The following is a 24,589-nucleotide window of genomic DNA, read 5'->3' as shown; positions in this document are numbered from 1 at the left end:
TACCCTTCGAAATTCCTCAAAGCTTTAGGGCTGTTTCCCTGGAAATCTTTGGATGCTCTTAAGACTGTACTCCCCCTGAAAGTCTTAAGGCAGTGTTTCTCAACCTGGGGGTCGGGACCCCTGGAGGGGTCGCAAAGGGGTGTCAGAGGGGTCGCCAAAGACCATCAGAAAACACAGTATTTTCTGTTGGTCATGGGGGTCTCTGTGTGGAGAGTTGTTGGGGTTCAGAACGCTCCTTGATTGTAGGTGAACTATAAATCCCAGCAAGTACAACTCCCAAATCTCAACGTCTATTTTCCCAAAACCCCACTAGTGTTCACATTTGAACATATTGAGTATTTGTGCCAAGTTTGGTCCACATCCATCATTGTTGGAGTCTAGAGTGCTCTCTGGATATAGGCAAACTTCAACTCCCAAACTCAAGGTCAATGCCCACCAAACCCTTCCAGTATTTTCTGTTGGTCATGGGAGTTCTGTGTGCCAACTTCGGTTCAATTCCATTGTTGGTGGGGTTCAGAATGCTCTTTGTTTACAGGTTAACTATAAATCCCAGCAACTACAGCTCCCAAATGGCAAAATCAATCCCCCCACCAACCCCACCAGTATTCAAATTTGGGCATACCGGGTATTTGTGCCAAATTTGCTCCAGTGAATGAAAATACATCCAGCAGATCATTATTTACATGGTGATTCATAATGTTAGGGTTATGGTTGGGGGTCACCACAACATGAAGAACTGGATTAAGGGGTCGCGGCATTAGGAAGGTTGAGAACCACTGTCTTAAGGGTTGAAGCTTTTGTACAGGAGGAGCTTGTACACGTCCTCTAAATTAGCTTTCCTCACTGAGAGTAACTAAAAATGGCTCCCTCCCCTTCCCAATTGCCCTGAACAAGGGGCAGAACCAAATTTTAACGATGATGGACAGGTGACTTGCCCTACGACTGCAACCAAAGGAAGCCACCTTTCTTAAGAATCCCTGAAACCTTGGACTGCAAGCAAACATTTAATACAAAGCAAATATAGTCGGAGCTCCTGGTACAGCCGTACCAGCACAGACATTAAGAAACAAAAACTTTTTTGGTAGGAAAACACTCCATTCGTCCATTCCCTGTCTTGGCTGCTAAGCTCTAAAAGATCCTGCAACCTTGAAATGCATGGGTCTCTCCTTGGCTCTCCAGGACACTGGCCTGATATACTGACTGACACTCCTACCTCCCTTATAGATCCTGACTAAGGTGAGTTAGAGCTTCAAGGAACAGGGGAAACAACCAGCAAATCAATAACAACAATATCTGCAAATAGGATGTTTTACAGCTAAGAAAGTGCTTCTGGTGAGTTTTACACATATCATGTGCAGAAACCAGCAAGACTAGCAGGCACTGGCAATGGAATAATTGTAAAAGCCAACATAATAGTGTCAGACCTAGGTTCCAAGAGATCAGGTTTCAAGTCTCCATTCAGCCATGGCCTTGGGCAAGTCACACCCTCGAAGGTTCATACTTTAGAGAAACGTTTCTCAACCTGGAGGTTGGAACCCCTGGAGGAGGTGTCACAAGGAGGTTTCAGAGGGGTCACCAAAGACCATCAGAAAACATATCTTTTTGACAGTCTTAGGAACACCTATGGCAGAGAAGGCAGAAGATCTTTCCACCTGTCCTTCTCTGCCTTTTTGGAAACAGACAGAGAATCCTCCCATCAAAAGCCCTCCTCCATTGTGATTGGATGGCATCTCAGCCACTCTCTTGGCTGGCCTCTCAGCCAAGGGGAGGGCTGTTTCTGAGGCTCCAAGTAGGGAGAGCAGGCATGTAAAGTGCATGGTAGCATAGTGTGCATGTGTGGTCAAGGAGGAGCATCCAAGGTTGGAGGGAGGCTTGCTCCAGCAAGACCCTTCAAGTCAAGGGTGTTCTGTGTGGGAAGTTTGGCCCAGTTCTATCAATGGTGGAGTTCAGAATGCTCTTTGATTGTAAGTGAACTATAAATTCCAGCAACTACAACTCCCAATCAAGTAATCCTAATCAAGGTGAAAGAAGAAAGCGCAAAAGCCGGGTTGCAGCTAAACATAAAAAAAAAACCAAGATTATGGCAACAAGAATGATTGACAACTGGGAAATAGAGGGAGAAAATGTGGAGACCGTGACAGACTTTGTATTTCTAGGCGCAAAGATTACTGCAGATGCAGACTGTGGCCAGGAAATCAGGAGACGCTTACTTCTTGGGAGGAGAGCTTTGTTCAATCTCAATAAAATAGTAAAAAGCAGAGACATCACACTGGCAACAAAGATCCGCATAGTCAAAGCCATGGTATTCCCTGTAGTAACCTACGGATGTGAGAACTGGACCTTAGGGAAGGCTGAGCGAAGGAAGATAGATGCTTTTGAGCTATGGTGTTGGAGGAAAGTTCTGAGAGTGCCTTGAACTGTGAGAAGATCCAACCAGTCCATCCTCCAAGAAATAAAGCCCGACTGCTCATTGGAGGGAAGGATACTAGAGACAAAGTTGAAGTACTTTGGCCACATCATGAGGAGACAGCAAAGCCTAGAGAAGACAATTATGCTGGGGAAAGTGGAAGGTAAAAGGAAGAGGGGTCGACCAAGGGCAAGGTGGATGGATGGCATCCTTGAAGTGACTGGCTTGACCTTGAAGGAGCTGGGGGTGGTGACAGCCGACAGGGAGCTCTGGCGTGGGCTGGTCCATGAGGTCACGAAGAGTCGGAGACGACTGAATGAATGAACAACAAACAACTCCCAAATGACAAAATCAACCCACCCCACCCCCACCCCCAAATTTGGGAATATTGGGTATTTGTGCCAAATTTGGTTGCTTGAACGAAAATACATCCTGCATATCGGATATTTACATTACAGTTCATATCAGTAGCAAAATTACTACCATAACTACCATAAATAATTTTATGGTTGGGGTTACCACAACACGAGGAACTGTATTAAATGTTCACAGCATTAGGAAGGTTGAGAAACATTGCTTTTGAGGAAGGCAAGAATAAACTTCCTCTAAATAAAGCTTTCCAAAGGAAGTATGGTAGTTTGCCACAAGTCAGAATCAAATTGGTGACATATAACAATAACATGCACAAGTTCTAACTGTGCGTAGGTGCTCCTGGCCACCACCGACACCTGGGGCTCCAGAGACCAAAAAGGGATCTGTAACCCTATTGGTACTCATGCTGGAGAGTGGTCCCTGGTCAAGTAGTTCCTGGTGAAAGTGTTCCCTGGTCAAGTGGTCCCTGGTCAAAGTGTTCCCTGGTCAAGTGGTCTCTGGTCAAATTGGTCCCTGGTCAAAGTGGTCCTTGGTCAAAGTGGTCTTTGGTCAAGTGGTCCCTGGTCAAAGTGATCCCTGGTGAACGTGGTCCCTGGTCAAAGTGGTCCCTGGTCAAAGTGGTCCCTGGTCAAATGGTCCCTGTTCAAGTGGCCCCTGGTCAAAGTGGTCCCTGGACAAAGTGGCCCCTGTTCAAGTGGCCCCTGGTCAATGTGGTCCCTGGTCAAAGTGGCCCCTGATCAAATGGTCCCTGTTCAAGTGGCCCCTGGTAAAAGTGGTCCCTGGTGAAAGTGGTCCTTGGCCAAGTGGTTCCTGGTCAAGTGGTCCCTGGTCAAAGTGGTCCCTGGTCAAAAAAAAGGTTGGGGATCACTGCTCTATACCTTGTTCTGCCTTATGACTGACCAGGAGTGCTTGTGTCTTATCTGGACTTCCATTGTTATCTGAAGCAACTGTTTCATTCTCTCATATGGCAAATCTGACCCCACTACATGCTTATTTTTGTAGCAGGGAAAAATAGCTGATCGATTTGCTAAAATAGAAAAGATAACCAAAGACACAGTCACAAATACCTGTAAATATAGTGGCTAAAGAACTGGGGCACTACAGCTTTCTGTTATGTTTGTTGCTTTTTGTTATTTAAAAAGCAAGCATTGTAGATGAACATCTAAGAGGTCTGTGATATTATGAGTACTCTAAAGAAAGAAAGGTGAGATTCATTTCTTCCTCCTTCTCGTGGCACTAGAACTTAACAATAGGCAACAAAAAGGATATCGGCAGCCCGTTGCTTCCATAGACAAAAGGAAGCCCTCATTCGGGAAAGGCATACATTTGCTGCAGTGATTGACTGTGCCACAATATAGTGACAAGTTGCCACCATTAGCCTCTGGAAAGGCAAAGGTTGAATAAATCTAAACACAGCTATTTGCTTAAATGAGCCTCTCCGTTCTCAAGCAGTGGCTTTGTGAATACCAGGCACTAACATCACCATGCCCAGAGATATAGGATAGTCAAAGCTAGTAGGGAAATACTGGATTTATGTGTTGATCTGATCCACAGGGATGGCGAAGAGAGAGTCACTATGTCCCCAAATTCCTGTGGCTTTCCTTGAGTTGACTAGGATATTTGAAAGTGTATTGAAGGAGACCCAAGTTTAGATGGCCAGGCTCAAAACAACTCAGAACTGTAGAGTTTGCCAAAGGAAATGCTTTCCAACCCCTGCAATGCAGAGAACCCACATGCAAAACACTCCTGTCAGAGGGCAACATGCTACTGGCAAATGTTTGGTTTGCATTTTTATGAGCATTGAATGAAAAGTAATGCCTCCACCTTCGTAACTCCTCAACAGATGGCAGTATTGGTATGCGGCAGGTACTGGCTTGTTCAGTAGACTCTCCTCCACAGTTCCTTTTAGCAGGAAGCTTTAGCATTGAATAGTTGTGTTGTTAAAGTACGAAGTATGGACCCTGCACAGATAGTTGGTCAATGCGACTTAAGCAACGTTCAGTCATTGAATTCTTGACAGCAGAAGGTGTCACCCCCAACAGAAATTCATCAGAGATTGCAAGCTGTGCATGGTGATTGTGTTGATGCGAGTATTGTGCGTCGTTGGGCGAGTAAGTTTCAAGATGTTGGGGTGGGAACATCTGACTTGCGTGACAAACAAAGAGTTGGGTGTCCTGTGACAGCAACCACAGAGTTTCACAAGCAAAAGGTTGACAGATTGATTCAGAACGATTGACGTATCATTCAGAGAGAAATTTAAAGCATAATCGGCATTTGACAAGAACGTGTGGTTCACATTATTGCTTTTCTTTGCTATCGGAAGATCTGTGCATGATGGATACCCAGGATGAGAGTTCTGAGATGCCGGTTGAGGAAACGGAGTGTCGACTTCTCCGTGACAGCTTCAGAAAAATTGTTCATCCTTGGCAGAAATGTATTCAATTGTCTCGTGATTATGTGGGAAACTGAATAGTGGTAGTTAAAGAGCACATTCTAAGGATTATTTCTGTGTTTGGTTTATTAAAATATTCCCATCCAAACCCAAGTAACAAAGGTAGAGGCATTACTTTTCATTCAACCATCGTACTATAAGACACCTGCAGGATCTTTTTCCAATCAGATGTCATTCATTGATTCGGTCCTGTCCTTTACACACTGGTAAAAAAAAAAAAAGGTTGGGAATGGCTGCTTTAGACTGAGGGTCACCCCAAGTCTGAAAGCCAAATACAGACCCACACATAATAATAATAATAATAATAATAATAATAATAATAATTTATTTGTACCCCGCTACCATCTCCCCAAGGGACTCGGTGCAGCTTACATGACGCTGAGCCCGAATACAACAATACAAGCAAAACAACAACAGTACAAGCAATTAAAATAAAAACATAGACAATAAAATATACAAGATTATCAATAAGACAACATGCAATTAAAAACAGTGGGAAGGCCAAATGTAAAGTTAAAATGGAAATAATGCTGGGACATGGACGAAAGGTGATAGTGGCGTTTGTGGAAGGGCATACGAGCAGACCTAAAAAATGTAAAGTTCTTTGGAGGACAAAGTGCTATGGGATCATTATTCCGGGAAGGCGCACTGGAACAGCCACGTCTTCAAGCTCCTCCTAAAGACTGCCAAGGTTGGGGCCTGTCTGATGTCTTTAGGGAGGGAGTTCCAGAGTCGAGGGGCCACCACTGAAAAGGCCCTCTCTCTCGTCCCCACCAACCGCGCCTGTGATGCTGGTGGGATCGAGAGCAGGGCCTCCCCGGATGATCGAAGGAATCGTGTGGGTTTGTATACAGAGATGCGGTCACGCAGGTAGGCGGGTCCCATACCGTTCAGGACTTTGTAGGTAAGCACCTGCACCTTGAATTGGGTCCGGAAAATGAATGGCAGCCAGTGGAGCTCCTTGAACAGGAGGGTTGACCACTCCCTGTAAGGCGCCCCGGTTACCAACCTGGCTGCCGCCCGTTGAATCATCTGAAATTTCAGGGCTGTTTTCAAGGGCAGCCCCACATAGAGTGCATTGCAGTAATCCAGTCTAGAGGTGACTAAGGCATGGACCACTTTGGCCAGATCCGCCTTCCCGAGGTACGGTTTCAGTTGGCGCACGAGTCTTAATTGTGCAAAGGCCCTCCCGGCCACCACTGTGTGCCTGAGCCTCAAACATAAGTGAAGAATGTATTGTTGAAGGCTTTCATGGCTGGAATCACTAGGTTTTTGTGGGTTTTTTCGGGCTATAGAGCCATGTTCTAGAGGCATTTCTCCTGACGTTTCGCCTGCATCTATGGCAAGCATCCTCATAGGTAGTGAGGTCTGTTGGAATTAGGACAATGGGTTTATATATCTGTGGAATGGCTGGGGTGGGGCAAAGAGCTCTTCTCTGCTGGAGCTAGGTGTGAATGTTTAGCTGATCACCTTCATTAGCATTTGAAGGCCTGCCTGAGCCTGGGAAAATCTCTGGCTGGGAGGTGTTAATCTGTGCCTGGTTGTTTCCTCTCTGTTGTTTTGCTGTTGTAATTTTAGAGTTTTTTAATACTGGTAGCCAGATTTTGTTCATTTTCATGGTCTCTTCCTTTCTGTTGAAATTGTCCACATGCTTGTGGATTTCCATGGCTTCTCTGTGTAGTCTGAAGAATAAGTGAAGAATCCATAAGAATAAGTGAATAATAAGAATAAGTGAAGAATCCAGGAGGACCCCCAAACTGTGGACCTGCGACTTCAGGGGGAGTGCAACCCCATCCAGCACAGGTTGCCACCCAATACCCTGGTCTGGTTTACGATCGACCAGGAGGACCTCTGTCTTGTCGGGATTGATCTTCAACTTGTTCATCCTCATCCAGACAGCCACAGCGATCAGGCACTCTTCTAGCACTCGAGGGGCTTCACTGAAATACTGGCAAGTTCTATTTGGTTAATATTGTTATTAATTTAGAATATTATATTGTGTTATTGATAGGATGGTTGCACTACAAATAAGATATGTGTTATGTGTATAAGAATGTGTGGGTTAATTCAGCCCTGTGGGTTGGTCCTACTTTGGCTGACATCACAGTCCGTGGGGCCCCTTCCATGAAGCTGAATAAAATAACACATTTTCTGCTTGGAATTGTAATACATGGCAGTGTGGACTCAGATAACGCAGTTCAAAGCAGATTTTGTGGGACTTCTGCCTTCATATTCTGGGTTAGAAGGCTGTGTGAAAGGGTCCTGGGATTCTTCAAGTGTGCTGGAAACCTCCCAGAATCCAGAGTTGTTACCAGGGAAGACAGGGACAAAGCCAAGTCAGTGGAAAGGGTGGACTTTTGGTCCCTTCCTCTTGCTCATATTTCTCTTTCTCTTTTGCTGAATCCAGAGCAGCAGTTTTTGGAAGTCTGAATTGTAGGAGAGGATGAGCCAAGGGGAATTTCCTAACTGGTTGCAAGCAGACCAGAGAGATGCCCTTTGAAAAGCTATAAACATTCCCCCAGAATACCTTCTCAGAGTGGTCTAGAAAGTTAAATGTTGGCTGCCCTGGAAGGAAAAGAAGGAAGAAGGGAGTGAGTGAGGAGGAAGAAAGAAATGAGAGAGCAGAGGGAAAGAAAGAAAGAAAGAAAGAAAGAAGGAAGGAAAGAAGGAAGGAAGGAAGGAAGGAAGGAAGGAAGGAAGGAAGGAAAACTAGGGAGAAGGATAAAGAAAAAGGGGAGCTGGACAGGAAGGGAGAGAGCAAGGGAGGTTTTGGAGGAAAGAGGAAGAGAAGAGGCAAAATGAAGAGAAAATGATAGCATGTGAGAGAAAGAGAGAAGAGTAAAGAAAGGGGGAGAGAGAGAAAAGAGGGAGAGAGCAAAAGAGAGGGGGAGAAAAGTGCAAGAGAGGAAGAAGGGGAAGGAAGAGAGAGGAAAAGAGAAGGAGAGAGGGAAAGAGGGAGAGAGCAAAAGAGAGGGGGAGAAAAGTGGGGAGAGAGGAAGATAGGGAAGGAAGAGAGGGGGGAAGAGAAAGGGAGAGAGGGGGAGAAAAGTGGCAGAGAGGAGCAAGAGGAAGGAAGAGAGGGAGGAAAGAGGGAGGAAAAGATAGGGGAGGGAAAGAAGGACATAGCAAAAAGAGGGGGAGAAAAGTGGGAGAGAGGAAGGAAGAAGGGGAGAGAGGGAAAGAGGGAGAGAAAAGTGGGAGAAGAAGGGGAAGGAAGAGAGGGGAAAAGAGAGAGGAAATGAGAAGGAGTGAGGGAAAGAGGAAGAAAACAAAAAGGGGGGAGTGGGAGAGAGGAAGAAGAGGAAGGAAGAGAGAGAGAAAAGAGGGAGGAAAAAAGGGGGAGACAGCAAAAGAGGGAAAGATCAAAAAAGAGGTGGATAAGAGGAAAAAAGAGAAGGGGGAGATAGGGAGAAAAAAGAGAGTAGAAAGGCAATGAGGGAGGTGGAAAAGGGAGAAAGAGAGAACGTGAGGGTTGGAGAAAGAAGGGGAGAGAGAGAGAGAAGGAGAGAGAGTGGAAGATAGTATGAAAGAAAGAGAGGGAGGACAAGGAAAGAAGAGAGAGAGAAATATATAAACATCCCTCTTCCAGAATCCCTCCTCAGAGTAGACTAGAAAGTTAAAGGCTAGGAGGAAAAGAAGGGAGTGAGTGAGGAGGGAGAAAGAAACGAGAGAGCAGAGGGAAAGAAAGAAAGAAAGAAAAGCAGGGAGAATAAAGAAAAAGGGGGGAGAGGAAATGGGAGAGTGGGGTAGGAAAGGAGAGAACGAGGGAGGTTTTGGGAAGAAAGAGGGAGAGAAGAGGTAGTATGTGTGAGAAAGAGAGAAGAGAAAGGAGAAAGAGAGAAAAGAGGGAGAGGGCAATGAGTAGAGGGGAAGAGGGGAAGGAAAAGAGAGGGGGAGAGGGAAATAGGGAGGCGGAAAAGGAAGAAGGAGAGAAGTGGAAGAGAGAGAAAGAGAGGGAGAGAACGTGAGGGTTGGGGAAATAAAAGGAAAAGAAGGAGAAGGTGAGAGAGGTGGAAGACAGAACAAAAGAGAGGGGAGGAACAAGGAAAGGAGGGAGAGAGAAAAAAAATGATAAACACCCCCTCTTCCAGAATCCCTCCTCGGAGTAGATCAGAAAGTAAAAGGCTAGGAAGAAAATAAGGGAGTGAGTGAGGAGGGAGAAAGAAAGGAGAGAGTGGAAGGAAAGAAGGAAGGAAGGAAAAGCAGGGAGAATTTTTAAAAAGGGGGAGAGGGAAAGGGTAGGAAGAGAGAGAGGGGAGAGGGTTTGGGAAGAGAGAGAGAGAGAAGAGAAGAAACGATAGTGTGAGAAAGAGAGAGAAGAGAAAGGAGAAAGACAAAAAGAGGGAAAGGGCAAGGAGAGGAAGAAAAGTAGGAGAGAGCAGGGAAGACAGAGGAAAGAGGGGGAGGAAAAAGAGAGGGGGAAAGAGAGAGAAAGTAAGGAAGAGAGGGGAAAGAGGGGGAGGAAAAGAGAGGGAAGAGGGAGAGAGCAAGGAAGAAAGGGAAAAGAGGGGAGGAAAAAGAGGGGGAAAGAGGGGGAGGAAAAGAGAGGGGGAAGAAGGAGAGAGCAAAGAAGAGAGGGGAAAGGGGGGCAGGAAAAGAGAGGGGAAAGGGGGGAGAGCAAGGAAAAAGGGAAAAGAGGGGAGGAAGAGAGAGGGTGAAAGAGGGAGAGAGCAGATAAGAGAGGGGAAAGAGGGGGAGGAAAAGAAAGGGAGAAAGAGGGAGAGAGCAGATAAGAGGGAAAAGAGGGGAGGAAAAGAGAGGGTGAAAGAGGGAGAGAGCAAGGAAGAGAGGAGGAAAGAGGAAGATAGCAGAGGAGAGAAGGGAAAGAGGGGGAGGAAAAGAGAGGGGAAAAGAGGGAGAGAGCAAGAAAGAGAGGGGGAAGAGGGGGAGAAAGAGAGGGGAAAGAGGGAGAGAGCAAGGAAGAGGGGAAAGAGGGGGATGAAAAGAGAAAGGGAAAGAGGAAGAGAGCAGATAAGAGAGGGGAAAGAGGGGGAGGAAAAGAGAGGGAAAAAGAGGGGGAGGAAAAGAGGGGGAAAGAGGGGGAGGAAAAGAGAGGGGGAAAGAGGAAGAAAGCAGAGAAGAGAGGGGAAAGAGGGGGAGGAAAAGAGAGGGGAAAGAGGGAGAGAGCAAGGAAGAGAGGGGGAAAGAGGGGGAAGAAAAGAGAGAGGGAAAGAGGAAGAGAGCAGAGAAGAGAGGGGAAAGAGGGGGAGGAAAAGAGAGGGGGGAAAAGGGAGAGAGTAAGGAAGAGAGAGTAAAGAGGGGGAGGAAAATAGAGGGGGAGCAAAGAAGAGAGGGGAAGAGGGAGAGGAAAAGAGAGTGGAAAAGAGGGAGAGAGCAAGGAAGAGAGAGAAAAGAGGAGGAGGAAAGGGAGAAGGGAGAGAGGGTGAGAGCTAAGAATAGAGGGGAAAGAGGGAGAGGAAAAGAGAGGGGGAAAAGGGAGAGACCAAGGAAGAGAGGGGAAAGAGGGGGAGGAAAAGAGGGGGAAATAGCGAGAGAGCAAGGAAGAGGGGGGGGGAAGCGAGAGAGGGGAAAGAGGGGGAGGAAAAACGAGAGGGAAAGGGTGAGAGCAAAGAGGGAGAAAGAGGGAGAGAGCAAGGAAGAGAGGGGAAAGAGGGGGAGGAAAAGCGAGAGGGAAAGGGTGAGAGCAAAGAAGAGAGGGAAAAGAGGGGGAGGAAAAGAGAGCGAGGAAAAGGGAGAGAGCAAGGAAGAGAGGGGAAAGGGGGGGAAAGAGGGGGAAATAGCGAGAGAGCAAAGAAGAGAGGGGGGAAAGAGGGGGAAAAGAGGGAGAGAGCAAGGAAGAGAGGGGAAAGAGGGGGAGCAAAACCGAGAGGGAAGGGGTGAGAGCAAAGAAGAGAGAGGAAAGAGGGGGAGGAAAAGAGAGGGGGAAGGGAGAGAGCAAGGAAGAGGGGAAAGAGGGGGTAAGAGGGAGGCGGAAAAGGAAGAAGGCGCGAAGGGGAAGAAGGAGAAAGAGAGGGAGAGAACGTGAGGTTTGGGGAAAGAAGAGGAGAGAGAGAGAGACCAAGGAAGAGAGAGGAAAGAGGGGGACTGAAAGAGAGAGGGAGGCGGAAAAGGAAGAAGGAGAGAAGGGGAAGAGAGAGAAAGAGAGGGAGAGAACGTGAGGTTTGGGGAAAGAAGGGGAGAGAGAGAGACCAAGGAAGAGAGAGGAAAGAGGGGGACCGAAAGAGGGGGAAAGAGGGAGAGAGGGAGGCGGAAAAGGAAGAAGGAGAGAAGGGGGAGAGAGAGAAAGAGAGGGAGAGAACGTGAGGTTTGGGGAAAGAAGGGGAGAGAGAGAGACCAAGGAAGAGAGAGGAAAGAGGGGGACTGAAAGAGGGGGAAAGAGGGAGAGAGGCAGGCGGAAAAGGAAGAAGGAGAGAAGGGGGAGAGAGAGAAAGAGAGGGAGAGAACGTGAGGTTTGGGGAAAGAAGGGGAGAGAGAGAGAGACCAAGGAAGAGAGAGGAAAGAGGGGGACTGAAAGAGAGAGGGAGGCGGAAAAGGAAGAAGGAGAGAAGGGGAAGAGAGAGAAAGAGAGGGAGAGAACGTGAGGTTTGGGGAAAGAAGGGGAGAGAGAGAGACCAAGGAAGAGAGAGGAAAGAGGGGGACTGAAAGAGGGGGAAAGAGGGAGAGAGGCAGGCGGAAAAGGAAGAAGGAGAGAAGGGGGAGAGAGAGAAAGAGAGGGAGAGAACGTGAGGTTTGGGGAAAGAAGGGGAGAGAGAGAGACCAAGGAAGAGAGAGGAAAGAGGGGGACTGAAAGAGGGGGAAAGAGGGAGAGAGGCAGGCGGAAAAGGAAGAAGGAGAGAAGGGGGAGAGAGAGAAAGAGAGGGAGAGAACGTGAGGTTTGGGGAAAGAAGGGGAGAGAGAGAGAGACCAAGGAAGAGAGAGGAAAGAGGGGGACTGAAAGAGAGAGGGAGGCGGAAAAGGAAGAAGGAGAGAAGGGGAAGAGAGAGAAAGAGAGGGAGAGAACGTGAGGTTTGGGGAAAGAAGGGGAGAGAGAGAGACCAAGGAAGAGAGAGGAAAGAGGGGGACTGAAAGAGGGGGAAAGAGGGAGAGAGGCAGGCGGAAAAGGAAGAAGGAGAGAAGGGGGAGAGAGAGAAAGAGAGGGAGAGAACGTGAGGTTTGGGGAAAGAAGGGGAGAGAGAGAGAGACCAAGGAAGAGAGAGGAAAGAGGGGGACCGAAAGAGGGGGAAAGAGGGAGAGAGGGAGGCGGAAAAGGAAGAAGGAGAGAAAGGGAAGCGAGAGAAAGAGAGGGAGAGAACGTGAGGTTTGGGGAAAGAAGGGGAGAGAGGGAGAAAGGGAGAGAGGTGAAAGAAGGAGAGAGAGAGAGGTGGAAGAGAAAGTGCGAGGGGGGAGCGCGATCCTCCTCCTAGACCTGCCTCCAAGATCAGTCCAATAAGAATCGTGGGGAGGGAGTGGGGGAGGCTCCGGGCTGACTCCCCCCCACATACACACACTTGGTTGCCCCTTTGCTTGGCTCGGCGGGGCCCTTCTTCCCTCCCCTCCCTCCCTCCCTCCTTTGCTCCTTCCCTTCCTCGCTTTCCTTCTTTCCTCCCTCCTCCCTCGCTCGGTGGGCGACGGGCTGGTGCTTCTCCTTCTTCTCCTCCTTCTGCTGCCGTTGCCGCCCTTGCAGCCTCCTCCTCTTCCTCCTCCTCTTCTTCTTCCTCCGGAGAGAACCACCTCACCGCGGCACTAGGCAACTCCGGAGCCCGCGAAGAGGGAAGAAGGAAGGAAGGAGGAAGCCTCATCATCGCCGCTGAAATCCTCCTCCAAAGCCTGGGATTGACACACACACAGAGAGCGAGGGAACACGCGCGCCTTTCCTTCCTTTCCCCAAGCCCATCGGAGACTATGCCAGGCGGAGGGAGTCGCAGGGCATCTCCGGGAGGCGCGGGTGGCCCCGGAGAGCGACGAGTGGCCCCTGGCAAGGCCGTGGAGAGTTTGGCAACCGGCGGGAACACAGCGAGGAGCTTTAACGGGGGATGCGCGCCTTGATCCGGCTTCGGAGTGTCTCTGCACGGTGAGTGTCTCTGCTTCTGTTTGGTGATTGCCATCGAGGAATCCTGCACTAGTTGGCAAACCCTCGCTAGGATCTACTGCTGGCTCTTTAGGGTCGGGAGGACTTTCCTAACAGGTCTCTTTCGCCTTCACACGCCTCGGAAGACACGGATCTGGTCGGGTTTTGAGAAGCATTAGCCCTTTCATGTCTCAACCGTTCCTATCCTCCATGGAAAGAGGGAGACATCTTCCTTCCTCCAAAAGAGTGTCACTTTTGGGGAGAGGAGAGCCAGCACACATTCTCTCTCCATTCCCTTGAAGGCATCTCAATGTCTTTCCCCCCAAAAGGATCCATCAAACGGACCTAGGTTGCCTGTTTTGGTCCTTCCTTCCTCCAAAAGAGTGCCACTTTTGGGGAGAAGAGAGCCAGCACACATTCTCTCTCCATTCCCTTGAAGGCATCTCAATGTCTTTCCCCCCAAAAAGATCCATCAAACGGACCTAGGTTGCCTGTCTCGGTCCCTTCTTCCTCCAAGAGTGCACTTTTGGGGAGAGGAGAGCCAGCACCCTCTCTCCCCATTCCCTTGAAGGCATCTCAATGTCTTTCCCCCAAAAGGATCCATCAAACGGACCTAGGTTGCCTGTTTTGGTCCTTCCTTCCTCCAAAAGAGTGCCACTTTTGGGGAGAGGAGAGCCAGCACCCTCTCTCCCCTTTCCCTTGAAGGCATCTCAATGTCTTTCCCTACAAAAGGATCGATCAAACGGCTAATATGGCCCAAGATTGCCTGTTTTGGTCCTTCCTTGCTCCAAAAGAGTGCCACTTTTGGGGAGAGGAGAGCCAGCACCCATTCTCTCCCCATTCCCTTGAAGGCATCTCAATGTCTTTCCCCCCAAAAGGATCCATCAAACGGACCTAGATTGGACCTAGGTTGCCTGTCTTGGTCCCTCCTTCCTGCCTCCTGCATAATTCTGGGGTTTGTAGTTTAGTGAGACTATTAAAGGCTCTTCCTTATACTACAAACCCCAGAATTCTGCAAGAGTGTCACTTTTAGGGAGAGGAGAGCCAGCACCCATTCTCTCCCATTCCCTTGAAGGCATCTCAGTGTCTTTCCCTCCAAAAGGATCTATCAAACAGCCTATCTTGCTCCATCCAAAAGAGTGTCATTTTTGGGGAGAGGAGAGCCAGCACCCTCTCTCCCCTCTCCCTTGAAGGCATCTCAATGTCTTTCCCCCCCAAAGGATCCATCAAACGGACTTAGGTTGGACCTAGGTTGCCTGTCTCAGTCCCTCCTTCCTCCAAAAGAGTGTCACTTTTGGGGAGGGGAGAGCCAGCACCCATTCTCTCCCATTCCCTTGAAGGCAATTCAGTGTCTTTCCCTCCAAAAGGATCTGTCAAACAGCCTGTCTTGGTCCATCCTTCCTCCAAAAGAGTGTCACTTTTGGGGAGAGGAGAGCCAGCACCCATTCTCTCCCCATTCCCTTGAAGGCATCTCAATATCTTTCCCCCAAAAGGATCTTCCCTATACTACAAACCGCAGAATTTTGCAGGAGTGTCACTTTTAGGGAGAGGAGAGCCAGGACCCTCTTTCCCCTTTCCCTTGAAGGCATCTCAATGTCTTTCTCTCCAAAAGGATCCATCAAACAGCCAATATGGACCTAGGTTGCCTGTCTTGGGACCTCATCACACTAGAGAATGAATCCACTTTAAATCCGTTTTCTGCCTTCTGCAGAATTCTGGGGTTTGTAGTTTAGTGAGGCTATTAAAGGCTCTTCCCTATACTACAAATCCCACAATCCTGCCGGAGTGTCACTTTTAGGGAGAGGAGAGCCAGCACCTTCTTTCCCCCTTCCCTTGAAGGCATCTTACTGTCTTTCCCTCCAAAAGGATCCTTCAAAGGCCAATATGGTCCTTCTTCCCTCTAAAAAGTGTCACTTTTGGGAAGAAGAGAGCCAAGACCCATTCTCTCCCTTTCCCTTGAAGGCTTCTGAATGTCATTCCCTCCAAAAGGATCCATCAAATGGCCAATATGGACCTAGATTGCCTGACTTGGTCCCTCTTTCCTCCAAAAGAGTATCACTTTTGGGGAGAGGAGGACCAGCACCATCTTTCCCCTTTCCCTTGAAGGCATCTTAATGTCTTTCCCTTCAAAAGGATCCCTCAAAGGGCCAATATGGCCCAAAATTGCCTGTTTTGGTCCTTCCTTCCTCCAAAAGAGTGTCACTTTTGGGGAGATGAGAGCCAGCACCCTCTTTCCCCTTTCCTTTGAAGGCATCTTAATGTCTTCCCCTCCAAAAGGATCCATCAAATGGCCAATATGGACCTAGATTGCCTGACTTGGTCCCTCTTTCCTCCAAAAGAGTATCACTTTTGGGGAGAGGAGGACCAGCACCATCTTTCCCCTTTCCCTTGAAGGCATCTTAATGTCTTTCCCTTCAAAAGGATCCCTCAAAGGGCCAATATGGCCCAAAATTGCCTGTTTTGGTCCTTCCTTCCTCCAAAAGAGTGTCACTTTTGGGGAGATGAGAGCCAGCACCCTCTTTCCCCTTTCCTTTGAAGGCATCTTAATGTCTTTCCCTCCAAAAGGATCCATCAAATGGCCAATATGCACCTAGATTGCCTGACTTGGTCCTGCTTTCCTCCAAAAGAGTGTCACTTTTGGGGAGAGGAGAGCCAGCACCCTCTTTCCCCTTTCCCTTGAAGGCATCTTAATGTCTTTCCCTTCAAAAGCATCCCTCAAAGGGCCAATATGGCCCAAAATTGCCTGTTTTGGTCCTTCTTTCCTCCAAAAGAGTGTCACTTTTGGGAAGAGGAGAGCCAGCACCCTCTCTCCCCTTTCCCTTGAAGGCATCTCAATGTCTTTCTCTCCAAAAGGATCCATCAAATAGCCAATATGACCATAGGTTGTCTATTTTGCTCCCTCCTTCCTCCAAAAGAGTATCACTTTTGGGGAGAGGAGAGCCAGCACCCTCTCTCCCCTTTCCCTTGAAGGCTTCTGAATGTCTTTCCCTCCAAAAGGATCCACCAAAAGGACAATATGTCCCATGATTACCTGCCTTGGTCCCTCCTTTCTTGATCCTTCGTCACTTTTGGGAAGAGGAGAGCCAGCACCTTCTCTCCCCTTTACCTTGAAGACATCTCAATGTCTTTCCCTCCTAAATGATCCATCAGACGTCCAATATGGCCCTAGGTTGCCAGTTTTGCTCCCTCCTTCCTCCAAAAGAGTGTCACTTTGGGGGAGAGGAGAACCAGCACCCTCTTTCCCCTTTCCCTTGAAGGCATCTCAATGTCTTTCCTTCCAAAAGCATCCATCAAACGGCCAGTATGGCTCAAGATTGCCTGTCTTGGTCTGTCTTCGGGAGAGGAAACTTGCCCCAAGCACCTCTATCAGATCAGGTTTGTGCTCTCCTCCTGAAGAACATCCTTTGCCAAAGAGGAGATGAAGGACTTGGGTGTCAAGACCCAAAAGCCAGCTTTCTCTTTCTCCCTGCCAGGAATGAGAAGGATAACATGCTCTCTCACATTCCGATTGTTGGAATCGGAGAGTAAACATCCAGCTGTCAAACGGTGGAGCATTGCGTTCAGCTACCGAGCGGCACAAGCAACAGATCAGAGCATCTCCTCCAAGTAGAGAAGAGAATATGCTCCAGTCTGCCTTCCTCTCTTGTCTCAGTGATTATCAACCTTCCTATTGCCTTAATACACCCCTTAATACAGTTCCTCATGTTGTGGTGACCCCAAAATATAACATTATTTTCATAACTGTCATGAATCATAATGTAAATATCTGATATTCAGGGTGTATTTTCATTCACTAGACCAAATTTGGCACAAACACCCCTCACACCAAAATTTGAATACTGGTGAGGTTGATTTTGTCATTTGGGAGTTGTAGTTGCTGGGATTTATAGTGCACCTACAATCAAAGGGCACTCTGAACTCCACCTTTGATGGGAATTGAATCAAACTTGGCACACAGAACTCCCACGACCGATAGAAAATACTGGAAGGGTTTGCTAGAAATTGACTTTGACTTTTGGAGTTGTAGTTCACTTACATCCAGAGAGCACTGTGGACTCAAACAGGACCAAACTTAGCATGGATACTCAGTATGCCCAAATGTGAACACTGGCAGAATTTGGGGAAAATAGACCTTGGCATTTGGGAGTTGTAGTTGCTGGGATATATAGTTCGCCTACAATCAAAGAGCATTCTGAATCCCACTATTGATGAAATTGAACCAAACTTGGCACACATAACAAACATAAAATACTGATTTTCTGATGATCTTTGGCAACCCCTTTGACACCCCCTTGTGACCCCCCCCCCAAAGGTCCAAACCCCCCGAACTGAGAAACACTGCTCTAGATAATGTCAGCATTGCAAATGAAAATCCCAAGGAAGATGACAGCACCAGGAAATAAGGACTATTATGCAGTAACAGAAAGGCTTTTGGATCAGTTTGGGAAGAAGAAAAGGGTATTCTTCCTAAGATGGGGCAAAAAAACCGAATTTTAATCACTTCCATTGAGCCCAAATTCATCTTTTTTTCCCCAAAAACTTCCCCTTCTCTGCAATGGCAGCACATAGTGAGACTGAAGGTGGACAATACCTTGAAAGAGTTCACTTGATCTATAGAGGTGGCACAATGGACTCAACCCTTGTGCCGGCAGGACTGCTGACTGACAGGTCGGCCGTTTGAATCCGGGGCGCAGGGTGAGCTCCCATCTGTCAGCTCTAGCTTCTCATGTGGGGACAGGATGGTAAAACATCCAGGCGTCCCCTGGGCAACGTCCTTGCAGATGACCAATTTTCTCACACCAGGAGCGACTTGCAGTTTCTCAAGTTGCTCCTGACAGGGGGAAAAAAAATCTATAGAGGTGAGGAGAGATCCAGGGGATCTTTGGGAAGACACCCACCTTGTTCCTCCAAGCTTAGCATTGTGTTTGCATTAAGGAAGGATCTAACAGCTGCTCGTTTCAGTTCCAATTAAAGAATATCGCTGATCAGCGGCAAAGCTACATAGAAGCCTCTTAACTTTATCCCCCTATTTTTTTTGTAAATCCCCCCCCCCTCCCAATTGCATCCTGAATAAGCCTGCAGTCCTCTGCACTCACTGAAAGCCAACCCATTGACATTAAATAGAATTTACTCCAAAGGAAGCTTATTCCCAATCTCCAGCTGCATGTGTTTTTGTCCGGTGGGGAAATAGGTGTTTAGAAGGAATCCAGCAAGATTGAGAATAAAATATAATATTGTATTGTCGAAGGCTTTCATGGCCAGAATCACTGGGTTGTTGTAGGTTTTCAGGGCTATATGGCCATGTTCTAGAGGCATTTTCTCCTGACGTTTCGCCTGCATCTATGGCAAACTACCTCTTGCCATAGATGCAGGCGAAACGTCAGGAGGAAATGCCTCTAGCACATATCCATATAGCCCGGAAAACCTACAACAACCCAAATATAATATTTTTTGCACTCTCCCCTCCACAGAAACCCTACTATTACACCCTGTGCAAGAAAAGACCCACAAGTTTAATATGAGCATGCTTTAAAATAAAAAATCCCACATAGAAATAGATGGGGGATAATATTCTATTGAAATCCTATTTGGCAAACTTGCTGGAAGATTGCTCATCAGCTTTATCAATGAACACGTCAACAAACCTAAGCATAAAGAGATCGGTAGTTAGATGGACTGATTAAATACTGGGTTGTTGTAGGTTTTCTGGGCTATATGGCCATGTTCTAGAGGCATTTTCTCCTGACGTTTCGCCTGCATCTATGGCAAACTACCTCTGAGGATGCTTGCCATAGATGCAGGCGAAACGTCAGGAGGAAATGCCTCTAGCACATATCCATATAGCCCGGAAAACCTACAACAACACAAATATAATATTTTTTGCACTCTCCCCTCCACAGAAACCATACTATTACACCCTGTGCAAGAAAAGACCCACATGTTTAACATGAGCATGCTTTAAAATAAAAATCCCACATATAAATAGTTGAATAATATTCTATTGAAATCCTATTTGGCAAACTTGCTGGAAGATTGCTCGTCAGCTTTATCAATGAACACGTCAACAAACCTAAGCATAAAGAGATTGGTAGTTAGATAGACTGATTAAATACTGGGTTGTTGTAGGTTTTCCGGGCTATATGGCCATGTTCTAGAGGCATTTTCTCCTGACGTTTCGCCTACTTCTATGGCAAACTACCTCTGAGGATGCTTGCCATAGATGCAGGCGAAACGTCAGGAGGAAATGCCTCTAGCACATATCCATATAGCCCAGAAAACCTACAACAACCCAAATATAATATTTTTTGCACTCTCCCCTCCACAGAAACCCTACTATTACACCCTGGGCAAGAAAAGACCCACAAGTTTAATATGAGCATGCTTTAAAATAAAAAATCCCACATAGAAATAGATGGGGGATAATATTTTATTGAAATCCTATTTGGCAAACTTGCTGGAAGATTGCTCATCAGCTTTATCAATGAACACGTCAACAAACCTAAGCATAAAGAGATAGGTAGTTAGATAGACTGATTAAATACTGGGTTGTTGTAGGTTTTCCAGGCTATATGGCCATGTTCTAGAGGCATTTTCTCCTGATGTTTCGCCTACATCTATGGCAAACTACCTCTGAGGATGCTTGCCATAGATGCAGGCGAAACGTCAGGAGGAAATGCCTCTAGCACATATCCATATAGCCCGGGAAACCTACAACAACCCAAATATAATCTTTTTTGCACTCTCCCCTCCACAGAAACCCTACTATTACACTCTGTGCAAGAAAAGACCCACAAGTTTAATATGAGCATGCTTTAAAATAAAAAAATCCCACATAGAAATAGATGGGGAATAATATTCTATTGAAATCCTATTTGGCAAACTTGCTGGAAGATTGCTCATCAGCTTTATCAATGAACACGTCAACAAACCTAAGCATAAAGAGATCGGTAGTTAGATGGACTGATTAAATACTGGGTTGTTGTAGGTTTTCTGGGCTATATGGCCATGTTCTAGAGGCATTTTCTCCTGACGTTTCGCCTGCATCTATGGCAAACTACCTCTGAGGATGCTTGCCATAGATGCAGGCGAAACGTCAGGAGGAAATGCCTCTAGCACATATCCATATAGCCCGGAAAACCTACAACAACACAAATATAATATTTTTTGCACTCTCCCCTCCACAGAAACCATACTATTACACCCTGTGCAAGAAAAGACCCACATGTTTAACATGAGCATGCTTTAAAATAAAAATCCCACATATAAATAGTTGAATAATATTCTATTGAAATCCTATTTGGCAAACTTGCTGGAAGATTGCTCGTCAGCTTTATCAATGAACACGTCAACAAACCTAAGCATAAAGAGATTGGTAGTTAGATAGACTGATTAAATACTGGGTTGTTGTAGGTTTTCCGGGCTATATGGCCATGTTCTAGAGGCATTTTCTCCTGACGTTTCGCCTACTTCTATGGCAAACTACCTCTGAGGATGCTTGCCATAGATGCAGGCGAAACGTCAGGAGGAAATGCCTCTAGCACATATCCATATAGCCCAGAAAACCTACAACAACCCAAATATAATATTTTTTGCACTCTCCCCTCCACAGAAACCCTACTATTACACCCTGGGCAAGAAAAGACCCACAAGTTTAATATGAGCATGCTTTAAAATAAAAAATCCCACATAGAAATAGATGGGGGATAATATTTTATTGAAATCCTATTTGGCAAACTTGCTGGAAGATTGCTCATCAGCTTTATCAATGAACACGTCAACAAACCTAAGCATAAAGAGATAGGTAGTTAGATAGACTGATTAAATACTGGGTTGTTGTAGGTTTTCCAGGCTATATGGCCATGTTCTAGAGGCATTTTCTCCTGATGTTTCGCCTACATCTATGGCAAACTACCTCTGAGGATGCTTGCCATAGATGCAGGCGAAACGTCAGGAGGAAATGCCTCTAGCACATATCCATATAGCCCGGGAAACCTACAACAACCCAAATATAATCTTTTTTGCACTCTCCCCTCCACAGAAACCCTACTATTACACTCTGTGCAAGAAAAGACCCACAAGTTTAATATGAGCATGCTTTAAAATAAAAAAAATCCCACATAGAAATAGATGGGGAATAATATTCTATTGAAATCCTATTTGGCAAACTTGCTGGAAGATTGCTCGTCAGCTTTATCAATGAACACGTCAACAAACCTAAGCATAAAGAGATAGGTAGTTAGATAGACTGATTAAATACTGGGTTGTTGTAGGTTTTCCGGGCTGACGTTTCACCTGCATCTATGGCAAACTACCTCTGAGGGTGCCTGCCATAGATGCAGGCGAAACATCAGGAGGAAATGCCTCTAGAACATGGCCATATAGCCCGGAAAACCTACAACAACCCAAATATAATATTTTTTGCACTCTCCCCTCCACAGAAACCCTACTATTACACCCTGTGCAAGAAAAGACCCACAAGTTTAATATGAGCATGCTTTAAAATAAAAATCCCACATAGAAATAGATGGGGGATAATATTCTATTGAAATCCTATTTGGCAAACTTGCTGGAAGATTGCTCATCAGCTTTATCAATGAACACATCAAAAAACCTAAGCATAAAGAGATAGGTAGTTAGATAGACTGATTAAATACTGGGTTGTTGTAGGTTTTCTGGGCTATATGGCCATGTTCTAGAGGCATTTTCTCCTGACGTTTCGCCTACATCTATGGCAAACTACCTCTGAGGATGCTTGCCATAGATGCAGGTGAAACGTCAGGAGGAAATGCCTCTAGCACATATCCATATAGCCCGGAAAACCTACAACAACCCAAATATAATATTTTTTGCACTCTCCCCTCCACAGAAACCCTACTATTACACTCTGTGCAAGAAAAGACCCACAAGTTTAATATGAGCATGATTTAAAATAAAAAATCCCACATAGAAATAGATGGGGAATAATATTCTATTGAAATCCTATTTGGAAAACTTGCTGGAAGATTGCTCATCAGCTTTATCAATGAACACATCAACAAACCTAAGCATAAAGAGATAGGTAGTTAGATAGACTGATTAAATACTGGGTTGTTGTAGGTTTTCCGGGCTATATGGCCATGTTCTAGAGGCATTTTCTCCTGACGTTTCACCTACATCTATGGCAAACTACCTCTGAGGATGCTTGCCATAGATGCAGGCGAAACGTCAGGAGGAAATGCCTCTAGAATATGGCCATATAGCCCGGAAAACCTACAACAACCCAAATATAATATAACCCAAGTAAGCATTCGCAGTATAGTTGATTTTGCCCAGGGTGCTCTTGGGGGAAAATATACCTTGACATATGCGAGTTGTAGTTACTGGGATGTATAGTTCACCGACAATCAAAGAGCATTCTGAACTCCACCAATTATGGAATTGAACCAAATATGACACGCAGAACTCCCATGACGAACAGAAAATATATATCAATGATTGGGGGGGGGGGGGGGGTGCCAAAATACTGTTTGCTTACCATTGAAAATTACCTAGGGCTGCCTCTGCACTGCCTACAACTCGTATAAATCATGGTGAATTTTCCCCAACCCTCTCTAGTGTGTTCAGTTGCAGATTAATTCCTTGGTTTGCTGTGTGGCATAGAAAAGAATAGGAAAGGGTTAAGGGAGAGGCAGTGGGCAGGGTCATGCAAATTCGACACCAATAGATATTGGGGTGAGCTCCCATCTGTCAGCTCCAGCTTCTCATGTGGGGACATAAGAGAAGCTTCCCACAGGAAGGTAAAACATCCAGGTGTCCCCTGGGCAACGTTCTTGCAGGTGACCAATCCACTCACACCAGAAGCAAGTTGCAGTTTCTCAAGTCGCTCTTGACACGAAAAAAAAATACTTACAATATAGCATGCATTTTAAAACCACGCAGTATATGTTCTTGATTGGAACTCCAGAACCTTATCAAAGAGGAGATGATTGACAGCTGTATTCCATGATGTATGATATAACAGTAGTGTGTGTGTTTTGTCAAATAGCATTAGCTGATCACTCAAACATACCCTTGCAAATGGATTCAAAGCAAGACCAACCCAAGATACCCGAGTTCCTTGAAGATTGCCTTTATTTATTTATTTATTTATTTATTTACAGCTTTTATATTCCTCCCTTCTCACCCTGCAGGGGACTCAGGGCGGATTACAGTGTACACATATATATGGCAAACATTTAATGCCAATTTTTGACATACAAACATATACAGACATACACAGATGCTATTTACCTTTTTCTGGCCGCCAGGGGAGCTGTCGCTTTCATCGTCCATTTGCGACGCTGATGAAGCACTTCCGCATTCCCTGCATGCTTCCCCGCTGGAATGCTTTGCTGGAGTCTTCTTTATGGCCTCATAAATCAGTTAATTTAGCCTCCCCACACTTTAAGGTGGTACCTTATTTTCCTACTTGACAGATGCAACTGTCTTTCGGGTTGCAAAGGTCGACAACAGGCTACACACAATTGGTTGGAAACCCATTCCAACCCGGGCTGGCTTCGAACTCATGACCTTTTGGTCAGAGTGATCTTAATGCAGCTGACACTCAGCCAGCTGCACCACAATCCCGGTATTATTATTATTATTATTATTATTAATAATAATTATTATTATTATTAATGATATTATTATATTATTAATAATAATAATATCAATATTAGATTATTATTATTATTATTATTATTATTATTATTATTATTATTATTATCTTGCCCTCTCTCCCCAAGGGGACTCCATAAGTCCTCTTATCAGACATTTGGGTGAATATTAAGCACACCTTTCCTGTCCAAAAAGAGGAGAGTACTAACATTCTAGCATGGAGTACAGCTTGGATGCTATATCCTAATATATATTTTCAGAACACTGAAGCTGCTTTAGCCCATACTTGTTTGAAACTCTCTTCCTAAAGCCATACGAGGGTTGTCAAGGCAGCCCGGTTCATGTCGAAATCTTTCTTATCAATTATTTTCTATCTCTTTTCAAACAACTCAGTGGTACTTCATCACAGTTACACATCTACCAATGGAGTGTACACTGTCTCTGTTATTCACTGTCCCGGTTACCAATGTCCTTTGGAAGTTTTGTTTATTTCAGACCACTCTCACAACCACCATGTCAGACTACACAGAGAAGCCATTGAAATCCACAAGCATGTGGACAATTTCAACAGAAAGGAGGAAACCATGAAAATCAACAAAATCTGGCTACCAGTATTAAAAAACTCAAAAATTAGAACAGCAAAACAGCAGAGAGGAAACAATCAGGGACATCTAATCACCTCTCAACAAAAGATTGCTCTGGGCCCTGCCAGGCT

At 46.0% G+C, this 24,589-nt stretch overlaps 1 protein-coding gene across 1 annotated transcript in view; it reads left to right on the top strand.

The window, feature by feature from the left end:
- Positions 1-12,673: 12,673 nt before the first annotated feature.
- The window catches only part of CDH8 (cadherin 8), a 603,855-nt gene continuing 591,939 nt past the window's right edge, over positions 12,674-24,589 (top strand). The window contains exon 1 of the mRNA XM_060787956.2: positions 12,674-13,242. The gene's annotated coding sequence lies outside the window, so the exon portion shown is untranslated. The remainder of the gene's footprint in view (positions 13,243-24,589) is intronic.

Source organism: Anolis sagrei, chromosome 8 (genome assembly GCF_037176765.1).
Source record: "Anolis sagrei isolate rAnoSag1 chromosome 8, rAnoSag1.mat, whole genome shotgun sequence".
Taxonomy (NCBI): domain Eukaryota; kingdom Metazoa; phylum Chordata; class Lepidosauria; order Squamata; family Dactyloidae; genus Anolis; species Anolis sagrei.
Note: the sequence above shows the minus strand (reverse complement) of the source record. Positions and strands in the feature narration are given on the sequence as shown.